The sequence below is a fragment of the Miscanthus floridulus genome, chromosome 14 (genome assembly GCF_019320115.1).
Source record: "Miscanthus floridulus cultivar M001 chromosome 14, ASM1932011v1, whole genome shotgun sequence".
NCBI lineage: Eukaryota > Viridiplantae > Streptophyta > Magnoliopsida > Poales > Poaceae > Miscanthus > Miscanthus floridulus.
The window spans coordinates 82,686,809-82,700,984 of NC_089593.1; the positions used below are offsets into that span (position 1 = coordinate 82,686,809).

At 43.1% G+C, this 14,176-nt stretch overlaps 1 pseudogene; it reads left to right on the forward strand.

The window, feature by feature from the left end:
• The first annotated feature begins 2,077 nt into the window (after positions 1-2,077).
• LOC136503877 (uncharacterized) lies at positions 2,078-7,001 on the forward strand (annotated as a pseudogene).
• The last annotated feature ends 7,175 nt before the right edge of the window (positions 7,002-14,176 follow it).

A 14,176-nucleotide genomic window follows, 5' to 3' on the forward strand; every position in this document is an offset into this window, starting at 1 on the left:
GAAGAACGAGTCAAGTGCATCCAACTCCTATCATCACCTGACATTATTCTGCAATGACGAGATGCACCAACCACGGTGGATGGGCGGAGGAGTAGTCGAACGGGCGGAGGAGTCGGATGGGCACTGGATCGACGGCGATGCTCGGCACCAAACATCACGAGAGGAGGCGGCGTCGATGATGCAAGGGTTTCAACCGAACTAGAACAGGAGAACTCTGTGTGACACATAAAAAGTTGCGTCCATGTGCTACGCTGCTTGTAGGGCCCATGTTGCGATCCGAAGCCCAATTTTTTTGGGTAAATTTTAGTTGGCAACAAGCGTTAAAAAAAATCACCCGGCCCGGCGTCTCACAGCTTCTATGAAGGATGGAGCGTCACCCATGCTACTCCTCACCTCCGCCATCGTCAATCTTTAGGACTATTCATAATTTAACTCAACGACCAAGGGTTTGTAACATAGGAGCTAACACAGATGTGACAAAAACCTGCATCAACACACACATTTGTAGGTTACCCAGGAGCTAACACATGCATGACACAATGAAATCTCTCCCACTTCCACAAATCCAAAGTAACATAGCGCGCCTAGTGCCTTGGGAACTATCGAAGAACAAGCGGAGGAGACAAGGAGACGGGGAGATGTATGTGTACATGCATTCATAGGCATACGTGCACATGCATTCAAAGGGGTAGATGGTGGACATGACAGATCAGTCTTAATTCCCCACTATCGGTACCTTGGGAACTGCCGAAGAACAAGCGGAGGAGACGAGGAGATGGGGAGATGTATGTGTAACACGTTGACATAGGCATACATGTACATGCATTCAAAGGAGTAGATGGTGGACACGGTGACATAGTAAAACATGACACACCCCGAGATGGTAGATGATGGACATGACTGATCAGTCTTAATTATGAAGATAGCTTTCGCATGCCATATTATGAAGGACAACGAGTTTGATGCTATATTTCAGGAGCCCACTGTGTTGCCTCCTCCTCGCTCATGTGATCACTCTATTCCACTTATTGAAGGTGCCAACCCAGTCTTCATAAGGCCGTATCGCTATGGTCCAATATTGAAAACTAAGATTGAGCGTCAAGTGTCAGACATGCTGCAACACGGTATTATCTAGAAGAGAACCAGTCCTGTTGGCCCCTCAATCTCCGGTATGTAGCATATCATATACTATGGTCTTCGTGACAACGAGTCAATGACCAAGATGCATCACCACATACAGTACCAATCCAAGGGACGATTGTAAGCAAAATGAGGTCATACAATGCAACATCCAATATGTAAGCAAATAAAACGAGGTCATGCAATGCAAGTATCAACCCAAGGTGACGATGATCAAACAAAGATTCGACGACACAGTTTTTTTTAGCACCATTAAATTATTACATCGACCTAGACATAGATTAATCACTCGTGCTACTAATTACTGCCGGTGCTGCTGGCATGAGTCCATCCCCTTGTGCCAGTGCTCTCTCGCCCGGCCTTCTTCCGCTCAACCCTACGCCGGTGCTGTTCCGCGTCCATTGTGAGACGCCTGCTCGATCTCCTCCTCCTGGAGGCGACGCTCCTACCTCCTCCTTGTGGCGGTGCTCATCCTCCTGGCGGTGGTGCTCCTTCCTCCTCCTCGTGGTGGCACTCCTCCTCCTTGGAGATCTCAACCGACGCGCTTCAAGATGCAGTCGTCGATCTCCTTTGCATGATGGCGCGGAAGGCACCGGTACCTCCTCCTCCTTCCAAGCCATCTCCAACAAGTTGAAGACGACCTCCTCCACTGAAAGAGGTTCTGGTTCCCCCTCCGATGCGGTCTCACGGTTCAGATCGTCCTTGAGGTTCACCTCGAGGTCTGACTCAGACGACGATGTCGGTGGAGGTGTCGGGGGGCGACGTGAGGACGACGGGTTCAGCATCGCCCATGTTGTCTTCAAGCGGCGAGGCATTGTGGCGGCGGGTCGAGGGCCGAGGGCGAGGTGTGCGTGGGAAGGGTGCTTCACTTTCTTGACGCATGGTGGTGCAATGGCGGCCGACTGTGCATGGGGGTCGGGCTTATATAGGTGTGTCGATGGGTGGAACTGACAGTGCATTAACTCGCACCCCTTGGAAGACGGAGCGCGCCTGCATTGGGAACCGGCGCGAGCAGCCTATGGACTCCTGGGTAAACATGGCGTCTCTTCGTGGGGAACTGAAGGGCCGCGACCAGTCCAAGGACCGGGTAAAACGGCGGCTCTTCATGGGAACCAGCGCGACCAGCGTGGCCAGGGAGTTGAAGGGCCTACGCGCAAAGCAGGGACAGATAATCACTCAAAGGAATAAATTCCTTCAAACTTACCGAAATCAGGTGATAGCTCAATGGTTTGTCCGCTGCTCTAGAACTTGTAGGCTTCGGTTCGATTCAGGGATGCAACACATTTTTTTGCATTTTCTTTCAATTTATATTCCTTCATTTTTAATTTACAAGTTTTTTAGTCCTAATTTTTTGCCAATTTAGGTTTATACAATTCCAATATATATTTTCTTAAGTCCTAACACAATGTGCATGAGGGAGTGGATGCTATCAGCAAATACAAAGGTAAGTGTATATCACTAGCTTGGTTTATCACAAATACAAATACAAAGATAAGTGTATCTTGGTGTCATGAACCCAAACCTAGGTAAAGATGTCACGCTGCAAAAAGATGGTTTGTGCGATAAATCCTATCCTTGAGGACATCGATTACCAATTTGCACTGAAACATTGTCTTAGCTCCCACATGAAATCACCTCAAGGCAAAGAAGGTGACATTGAACATGATACACCTATATGATATGCCACATATATCATACACCTATATGATACACATTTGATTAAACAAGATTCCAACTTGCCTATTCATAAGCCCCTGGTACCTTGGACACACTTCGAAAAAGGTCTGTTCATTGTAGAGTACGTAAATAGTAAAGCAAATGACAAAATGTTAATACAAGGGGTCGAGTAACACAATGCAAATAAAACCACATAAAGGAAAAAGTTTTTCGAGAAATTGGAAAAAAGAATCACCTGATTTGGACAACAAATGCGAAATCTAAACACGTTTAACGTTTTTACAATGAATCAAAATAAAAAAGATGAACACAATGAACCCGGCGCCGACAAGTGGGTCCCTCATGTCAGTGGCACACCCTTTTTCCACTTATTTTTTTGTAATTTTTGCCGAAAATTGGCCTTGGCGCCCGCATGCATGCCATTTACAGCCTAATACCCCTGCCCATTATGCGAACAAAACGAATCTTAACCTCCCCACTTCCTCATTATCCTCCCCATCTCCTCCAATTCTTTCCTTTCCCTCCTCCAACTCGGTTCCCGATCTGCACCCACCGCCGCCGCTTGTCTTCGCCGTCGCGTCATCATTGGAGGGGCGCCGGTGCAGGACAGGCCAGCACCCGGAGGCCACCGCGACGTGCCTCCCCACCGCCGGTGCTCAAACCTCAAGGACTCCTAGACTTCCTCTTCGTCAGAGTTACGGTAACCCTAGGGCCATTGATCTATTCACTTTTCACTTACGAAAGAGTAATGCATGTACCTGTGTGTCTATGTAGTTAACTTGTTCAATGTAGCTAGACTGCAGATTGCATCAATGGAGACTCAATCGACGTCACCTGCGTTCAACACGCCAACACCTGCTTCATTGTCCAGACCCAGGGCGACGATGTTGCTTTTTCAAACACCTTCGTCTAGGACGGCGACACCTCCTGCCGATGAAGATGGAGGTGATGGCAGCCAATCACAAGAAAACCTTCGACATTCCACTTAGGACGACGACAGGTAACGACACAATGTCTGTCTGGATGCTACTGCAATGATTTAGAATTCGACAAATTACTTCAATAATAGTGAGATCCTTCAATAAACGGTAGTGAGATGCTTCAATAATATGAAGGACACATTATTGTTTGCCATTCTCAAGTTGTTCCTTCTTTAAATATTGTTTAGGGTGTGCTTATGTTTCTCATTACATTCTGTGACAGCTCAGAACAAACATGGACTATTTCTTTCACTTGCAAGGGGGCACCGGGGGGACAACAATTTGCTCAGTATACAATAGCCAGGGACGACCTCACGTTTGGTAACTTAATAACAATGAAATCAAATTTGGGGTATGGTACCAGGGACTACTTGTACTACAAGAGAAGTGGTAACTCTGTAGCAACACTAAACGAGATCGAATATGATGTCGATGCAAATGCAATGATATCAAGTAATGCAGAGGAGAGGGAGGTCAGATTAGTATTGTCAAGGGATCAAATAACAGAGCGAACTATGGACATAACACCCATTAAATTGCCAAGAACTGTGGCATCAAATAGTGAACATTCCATAGATGAGTCACTTGATGATTACAAGGTGTGGCTTAATAATATGCATAGACAGGGCCAAGGCATGGGTAAGTTATGTTGCTGCCCTATTATGAATTGTTATATTATATTATATTGCAATGGCCAGATCACTAATAGCAGCATGGCTTTCGCAGATTTTGAAGATATATACAGGGATGACACAGTCAAGACTTACAAAGAATGGTTAAGGGTGCAAGGACAACTAGATCAAATTAGTAATATATACCTTCTTTTCCCAAAATGTCAACCAACTTATTATTAGTCCTTCGCAATACATTTATAGTTTACACTTGTGACCTATTGTCTGCAGGTGCATATGACAACCCTACAAATCAGATAGATTTACTAAATTCAAGTCAAGATAGCAATCCAACACCACCTCTGAACCAGCCATCACATGCTCGGCGTGAGAAAACACTAGGGAGATAGTAAGTGATGCTTATTGTGATTTTATTTTGATGTTCAGTTCAGTTTTCCCTATGTAAATGATTTTGTTTAATCTCTTGCACTGTATATTGTTTCGATGGACAAGACTCCCAAAAGAGGAAGGCATGAGGTACTGTGAAAGGATTGGCAGCCAGCCACAAGAGATCCAAGCAGGGCAGTCAGAAGCTTAAAGTCCAATTCTCTACATGTGGAGGAGCTGTAGGTGAGAATGCACGCACATTTACTGATGAAATAGTAGTGTACACAAGGAAAAAGCACCACTCATTGGGGTGAGAACATGGAAGGATATCCACCAAGATGTCAAATATTCAATAGTATCTGATATGATGGTAAGTTTCTGATTTGTTTTTGCTAGCATACACAGTTTTGTTACCAAATTAGTTAAGAAGTGACCTAGAATTTATGTTTTATATGTTGAACAGCATAAGTGGGACATTGAGAATAACGAAGAAAATAGGAAAAAGATATGGACCATCGCTAATGAGCGTTACAAAGGATGGAGAGCAACATTAGTGCTACGTACAGGGCGTACACCACCTATGAGGAGAGAATGAGACATAAGCCAGAAGAGTTGGACATTATTGAATGGCACTATCTGGTTTTGTATTTTGGCAAGACAAATTTTCAGGTTTGATGACCTTTACTTTATTCTTGCCATTTGCACTTGATGAAATAAAGGCTATGTTTCGGTACATTGCAATATTTTTTTATAATCAACTCCTTGTGTAGAGGATTAGTTGCAAGAATTCTCAGAATCGGCAGAATGTAAAGGTACACCATCGGGCACGATCAAAGACTTTTTCTCAGTGTGGCTTTGAGAAGGTAATAACTTCAGAAGCACATGACCATGCTTCCTTACCTTTTGCAAATATCGCTAATTTGTTACATTCTTGCCTAATTAGAGGGACCCAATAACTACGTGATGAGCCAAATGATTTGGAGCTTTTCATGATCACGCACAGTAAGAATGGGCAATGGACAAGCCAAGAATCTAGGGATGTCTATGTGAGTATATAACAATTTGTACAAACCTTATTAACTGATGCAAAGTGAACCGCCTACAAAATCATTTTCAATTAACTACTTCAATTGTCCTCCTTTGTTAGGATAATGCATGCAGCAAAAATTTCGGAGAGGGAAACAGATGGAGAAGCACTCATCATCTCAGACGTGGAGCAAAATCAGATTTTCCAGTCAGCCTACCAGGAAACAAGAAACTGCAAATCAACCAAGATCTATGCTAATGGATACTTGGCAAAATACCCAACTAGAAGGCAACTACTGTCTGAGGATTACCAGTACCAAGTGCGTCAGGAATCGGCACTAGCCGAAGCATTTTCAAAGCTACAAGAGAGATTAGAATCTCAAGAGGCTGAAAGGGAAGCCGAAAGGGAAGAACATAGGCGTTAGATGGAAGAAATGATGAAGGCAAGGGAGGCCGATAGAGAAGCTCTTAGGCAAGAGTTTATGGCAATGATGCAAGCAACACATGTACAAGCATCAATACAACAGGTAATAGTCGGCTACAAACCATGCATCATTTTCATAGTTTCAAACTCCACTCATGATTTTTCTGACCAAAATTGAAATGTAGGCTAACAAAGATGGGGGACAAAATGCAGAGGTTGCTGCTACAACAAACATGGATGAAGAAAATGTAAATACAGAAAGTGAAGAAATATCACATTAGCATGTAGTTCGAGAACTGAAGAGTGTTTAATGTTGTCATGTGATAGTCCTTAGTATGAGGCATAATTTTCCCTCCATCTATTGATTTGCAGGAAAACTAAGATAGCATCCCACCATAAACACAACTCGTAGCTACAACAGCAGTAGGTACAAGTAATGGTCGCACAACTAGAAATAGTGTTGTGAATAAGACTCAAACTAGCCAAAATAAAGGAGGGGATACGACAGTTAGTTTTACTACTACTAAAGCACTGAGGGATGCTGCGGCTAAGAAACGAGCATTATCCAAAAGGAATCAACAAGCTGGCAAAGCACAGGTGATTTTTGACTCCACTACCTGTGAATATTTCTGAATCAGATTTAGTTGGCTAGTTCCTGTTACTGTAAAGTGAAATGATACTTAGCTTGAATACTAAGTTTCTGTTTGCTGAATATACCAATGTTAATGATTGTTTCAGGAGCAAGATAGAGTTTGAGTGGAGCTGCACAACTGATGGACGGTCAATGTCAAGCCAACCTTTGCTACAGTGCTACACATAGCTTATTACATTTTGAACTGTTCAAAGTAGCTACTGTGCGTCAGATACCTTATGTGTTTTAGTTGTTGTGCGTGTGTTATCAACTAAGTTTGACATTGGATGTGGTTTCATTAATGAGTTGTACGAACAAAGCATATTTTGGATTAATGGATGTCTAAATGCTTCTTTCATCATATATTGTTCGGCATGCAATTATTGTTTGAAGCAAACAAAGCGTTGCAATATGGACGATCGACAAAATAATTTGGCGTTGCAATATATGATATAGCAACAAACAAACGGTGTTGCAAAAAACATCATACCAACAGAATAGTGGACGTTGCAATAGAGTCTCCAAACTGTGGCAACACAATAGTTAGCGTGGCAATAGAGGGTCCAACAATAGCAACCAGTATTGATCGTTGCAATAGAGAGTCAACCTCTAGCAACCAAATATTTACCATGGCAATAGATGGATGCACCTATAGCAACCACAATGTTTAGTGTTGCAATAGAGAGGCTACCTCTAGCAACCAAATATCTATCGTGGCAATAGACAGTTCCACCTATAGCAACCAGTATTGATCGTTGCAATAGAGAGGCTACCTCTAGCAACCAAATATTTTATCGTGGCAATAGACGGTTCCACCTATAGCAACCACCGAGATAGCGTGGCAATAGAGGGTCCATCTATTGCAATGCTATTGATGCGTGGCAATAAGGTCTATTGCAACACCAAATATCGTTGCTAGTGCACCTATTGCCACACTTTGGGTTCATGGCAATAGGTATTTCTAGTGTTGCAATAGGGGAAAATCTAATGCAACACCAAAGAGAGTCGTTGGGCAAACCTTTCCCCACGGTTACTATGGCAACGCCTGCCAACCAAAATTTTCCGTTGCAATTGTGTCTTTCACAACCATTTTTGGTATATTGCAACGCTTTTAGGCCGTTGCATCAGGGGTAAAACCTTGTAGTGATAATAACCAAAAGTTAGTATTCCATCATGGTGACATAACCAAAAGTTAGTATTCCATCATGGTAACATGATCATCAAAGCACCATCCTTTCTGCTACTCCGATCATCACCACGATCCATCGTTGTTACTATTATGATACATGTGGATGCAACACAGAGACTTAAATAATCAACGGCAACTGAAATTCTTAGAAATACGATTATGCCTCACAAGCTAACGAGATAGCTCTAATAACTAACGTACTAGTCTACGTATCCACGTCGTCAAGTGAGGCTTCGCCTCTGAAAAAATGTTTTAGTTCTAAAATCCCAAGGTGTTTCTTTACTTCATTTCATTGATTTAATATATATTCAAACTAGGGCTCATTAGCTATCTTAGCAAACTGATTATTATGGAGCTACAATGTGCACTATTCCTACCATCAGTAATCTTGCAACCACACCCTCGGATGTTTTCACCTTTACCATTGGGAGATCCCTAGAAACCCCACGCACGTCGGCGTGGCGGCCGATGGCATAAGGTGGTTATGCCCGGCAAACTAGGCTCGCTAAGGCAGAATTAAGGGGCTGACCACCATCTACAGCTAAACGCACAAGGATGGGTGGTGGTTAGTGACCCGAAGGCGCACTGTCGTGAGCTGCAGCGGTGAGCGGCTACCCGCGGCGGCGGCGCAACTGTTCCAGCGAGCCTACGCCCTCACAGAAAGGTAGAGATGGTGGAGAAGCATCAGTGGCTCACCGTGGTGCATGCCCCACTGACAGTTGAAGCAGGGCAGTGCTGTGGTGGTCCAGCCACGTGTGCCTACACCATGCGGCAGCGCTCCGAGCGTGGCACCGACGCGTCCACACTCCATCGTCGAGCATCCTGGCCAAAGTTACGTGGGCACCAGATGGAGAAAGTCAAGGCAAGCTCAAGGTTACGCGTAATTGAATTGCTACAACTCATACATGCCTTACCTCCCATCCAACTGATTTGGTGGCGCCCATGACCGGCGACGAGGAGAAACCAAAATTGACCACTGATAGACCAAGGCTAGGCTTGATGAGAATGCGACACCTAGCTAACTTGCTAAGCTACCCACCGGTGCGAGGAATTGGACTAGGAGGGCTTGAGTTGGTGATTAAGAAGGGGAGAGGAGAGCGGCGCACAGCCACTGCCACGTCGCAGGGAGTGGCCCCGGCGGAGGTGACCCGGCCAAGACCCGACAAGGCATGGCAGCACGAGGACACAACCTCTTGAGCAAGGGTAAGGGTCGCGTGGTTAATGCTTGGGTGAACCTTTATGGATGCCTATGCAGCCATGTGTACACTGTAGCGTGGCATCGCAATGCAGCAGGAGGCGGTACGAGCAGGAGCAGGGTAGGTGAGATGAGCGGCTATGAACAAGCGCTACAGGGCGAGGCAAGGTGATAGGGAAGCTAGGGTGTAGTCCTTTGCACGACATGACGTAGGGCAGTGGTGGCCAAGCCAGGCCTGGTGCACAGTCGGTCGACCACTAGGGCTGGCCCACGGGACTCGACCACTATGAGACAAAGGCGTTGCGCGGCACCAAGCGACATGCGACAATGACACACGGACTGACCAGCGGTAGCCACCCAGCCCCGGCCCGAGCTCCTCACCGGCAGCACACTCGCGCGCATGGTGACTGTGGCCTCAGGTCACGAAACTAGGAACGATGCCACGCACGCTTTTTAAAGTGGGCCAAAAACTGCTCATTGATTCAACGAAGGCTCAACCAATTCTATGAACCTAAGGTCAACACTACTAGCTAGCTAGCAAAGCAATCGTCATGACCAGGGAGCAACCTAAGAGGGAGATATAGAGGTGCCAACATGAGTTCATCACGCTAAACGCTGGTTCGCGAACCGAGCACCAAATCATGGTTCACAGCAAGTTCTAAGGAGGTTTGGGCAATTTTTACGAGAGCAACGTAACACCCAACACAACAACCACCTATGCCATGCTCAAGTACTCACTTTGATGCAATCAACAATACCAAAGCATGCAGTTAGTGTTTAAACATTTTAGCTAGAATTTAAATATTAAGATAGCATTGTCTTACTACTTTTCCCATACTTAGAAAGGTTAAGGTTCAATTCGAACTGTCATTAACACTTTTGTTACAATTTTTAAAAGGTCTAAACCCTATTAACTGCAACCAACAAGTATTTCATGCAATAGTCCATACCTTATACTAACCCATAGGAGCAAAATATTTAAGCACCATTTAACTATTTTGCTCAATATAATTCGCCAAAAATAGTACTTTAAACGTAAGTTCAAGTGTTTGCCGACTTAACGAAAAGAGCTTATCTTAACTCCAAATTTGATTTTTGAGCTCCCAAGAGCACTAGTTAACAACAATTGTTTTCATAAATTAAAGTTGCATCTTCAACTACACCACTTGCTCATCATCTTTACTTAAGTACTACACACAAGTTATATTTTATTTTTGTTTATATAAATTGTTTTTTATGCCAAACAATTAAAATGACTTATCCCATGTTTCTTGTTAGGATTTTCATTAGCACTTTTATGCACCAAGTAAGTTAACTTGGATATTTATTTGAATCCACAAAAGTGAGTCACATAGGATTCGCTTATTATTTCCCGTGCGTTATAAATTTCTAAACCCCAAAAACTTGTTTGGCTAATCCCTCTTGGATCTAAATCTCGGTGCTAAGCAAGCTCATAACACCAGGGGTGTTACACTTCTTGTCATGTTGCTAAAAAGCATCTTAATATCTATAGTTTCATAATCCATTAGTGAATATTAATTTTTTTGGAATCAGTCAATATTAAATTTAAGCGTAGCAAAAGCTAACCTCTCTACCATGCAAAAACCCCATAGGTATCGAGGATATATAGATCAAGAATTTTTGGGGCATTTACATATTTACCACTATTACGAATGGCATCTTACACTATGTCACTGACATATGAGTCACTGACATGGTATTTTTTATACCACTCACATCGTAATGATGGTAAATATGTAAATATTCTAGAATTTTCTAGGCATGGTCCTTAGGGTATTAACACATGCATATGATATAAATGATTATAAAGTTGTAGGGTGTCAAGGAAACCATGCGATATACTTGCCTACCTCAAAAACTTGGTCTTGATCCTGGTCTTCAAAGGCTTGATCCACAAACTGCTCACTCTCAAGACGGCGGTCCTCATGCAGTAGGAGCTTCCAAGGCTCAACAACGCAGCAACAGCAGTGGCAGGTCACCGGAGACGGCACCCGAGTGGCGGCGGTGGGGTATGGTGAAAGGGGAAAAGGGGAAACGAGGTAGGCCTCAGCCTTGACTTTATAGGTCGGGTGAGGGGCAGTGAAGGGCCACGAGTGCTCCACTAGGCCACTGGGCGAGTGGAGTGGCCATTAAGGCCACTCACGGCGGCGGTTACTGGTGGGGAGGAAATGGCGGCGGTGGCATTTCGGCTGGAGGAAGGAGAAGGGCCGGAGGGTCACTACCAGGTGGGATTGGGGCTTCAATGGGGGTGAGTGTGCTGGCAACACTGGTGCAGCAAGGCTTTTTGCTCCCGGTTGGGAAACCCCTTTAGTCCCGGTTTCCCAACCGGGAGCACCAATCCGGGACTAAAGGTACCCTCCTTTAGTCCCGGCTTGACGCCCGGGACTAAATGGGGACCTTTAGTCCCGGTTGAAAACACCAACCGGGAGTAAAGGGGGCCTCCAGGCCTGGCCAGGGACCGCCACGGGGCAGGACATTGAGTCCCGGTTGGTGTTACCAACCGGGACTAAATGTCCCTCTTTGTTTTCCTTTTTCTGGTTTCTATTTTTGGTTTCTTTTTTTATTTAATGATTAGTTTTGATATTAAAATACATTTTCGAATACGATGCTAATAGTAATATATATGTGTACTTCGCATGCGTAAGTTTTCATTCGAACTTTGTACATAAATAACAAACGAATATACGCGTACATGCATATATATATGATGATCAAATATATACACATGTTATTTTATGTACATATAATATATATATATATATATATATATATATATATATATATATATATATATATATTACAAAGGTTTGATATATAAATTGTTTATGTCCTTAGCAATTCACTCCTCCAGATTTGGTATCCACGTTTTGTTCGGGTCATTGTAGAACTCGCCGTTGGGGTTGATGACCTGGTCATTTAGAAATCCTGCTATAGTCTCTCGAATTGCTTTAAGTTGGTCAAGTCGTATGACTCTTTCCCTCAACCATTTAGTCTTCAATAAAAGTTAAAGAAAAAAGTATTAATATATATATATATATATATGTATGTATGTGTATTGCTCATGTAATTACTTATACAAATGAGAGCAATAAAGAAATTGTAAATATACGATCGAAATAATATAAAGGAAAAAGTATTTATATATGTACTTTGAGTTGCTCTTCAGGAGTTCTCTTTGAGTACGCCATGATGAACTCGCAAATACAGTATCCGCAGTAGTTGTTACCCTGCTTCTGCCTTAGAACCCACTTTTACGACAAAAAAATCAATTAGGGTGAATTGAAATCATCATATGGTGTTAATTGAATATAAATGTGTAGTTATAGTACTTACTTTGTGTGCGATTACACCCAGTGGAGCTTTGCAATGTTTCATTTTTTGTTCCTCAATGAACCTTTTCCAAACCCTGCTCCCAATAAAATAAAAAAATAATTTAACCTTTAATAATTGTTGAGAGATCGGCGCCATTATATATATATATATATATGTTATAGAGAAACTAAATTAATTACCCTTGTATAATATCTATCATGTCTTGATACTCCATTTGCGGTTTTCTCAACGAGTCTAAGATTTTCAATCTACTATTAGCCACATCGATGACCATCAATATCCAGTGATTGCTGCATAAACATAAACATATATATATATATATATGTGTGTGTGTGTGTGTGTGTGTGTGTGTGTGTGTGTGTGTGTGTGTGTGTGTGTGTGTGTGTGTGTGTGTGTGTGTGTGTGTGTGTGTGTGTGTGTGTGTGAGAGAGAGAGAGAGAGAGAGGTAACTAGCTAGTAAAGAAATATTGATGTCCCATATATATGATCAACATTAATTACTTATAATAACACTCACTTGAAGTTGTAGGGGAAGAGTATCTCCTTCTTGTCGCGTTGGTTCACTAAGAAATTCATGAGATTTCTCTCAGGTTGAGGCTTATAATCCTTCGGGGGGTTAGGGTGTTTGTATACGACATACGGATCAACAAACCCAACATCATTATCCTTTCTCTTTCTAAGTTCTATCATCTCATATCTGCATACATAAAAATTGTGAATATATATATTGTGAATATATAATAAAGAAATTGTGAATATAGTAGAAAATAATCACACTTACAGACAATAGCAGCTAATGAGACTTTTGTCGAGAGAGTCCAGGTGGCATAGTTGGTGTAAATCTGGAAGCTCGACATAGATAATGTCATTGCCACGGAAGTAATGGTGGTTTCTAATTCTGACAGAAAGATAGATTTGTCCCGCATCAGACGCCGACATGTACCACCCGTTTAGCAGGTACATTTGCGTACCCAGTTCACCTAATTTCTCTAGGTTGTATAGACTCTGGCCTGGTACAAATTTCTTGTAAGGATCCACTTCCGGAGCAGATGGTCCTTCAGCGAGCACTTCGGCAAGGTTCAAACCAGTGTCCTCATAAAACCGAAGAAACGACTCATAGCCGCCTACCTCCTCCACTAAGTATAAGTTTGAACCATATTCGTTAGGAACGACAAGGAGGGAGATTGATTGTTGTGATTGTTGTCCGAGTTGTGCAACACCTTTCCCTACTCTCTTCTTTTTTTGCGCCGCCTCATATGACTTGGTGAGAGAGCGGTCATAGTCCGATATCAGTTGTTTCGTGACGCTCTTAAGAGAATCCTGTTTTTTTTTGTTCCAACTTCTTTCTTAGCTGATCTGGAGGTAGGAAGAAGTATGATGGCTCCGGGTTCTCCCTCGCTCGTCGTGCCTATTTTACACCTTCAAAGAAATCTGTCACTTCTTTTTGTACTGCATCCTTTAATTCCTATTCACTTTTCTCATAAGATAGTTTTTGGGGAACAACAGGATGAGTATTTGCTTTCTACTTCTTTGCCGGCGGGCAGGGCAACGACTTCGTTTGT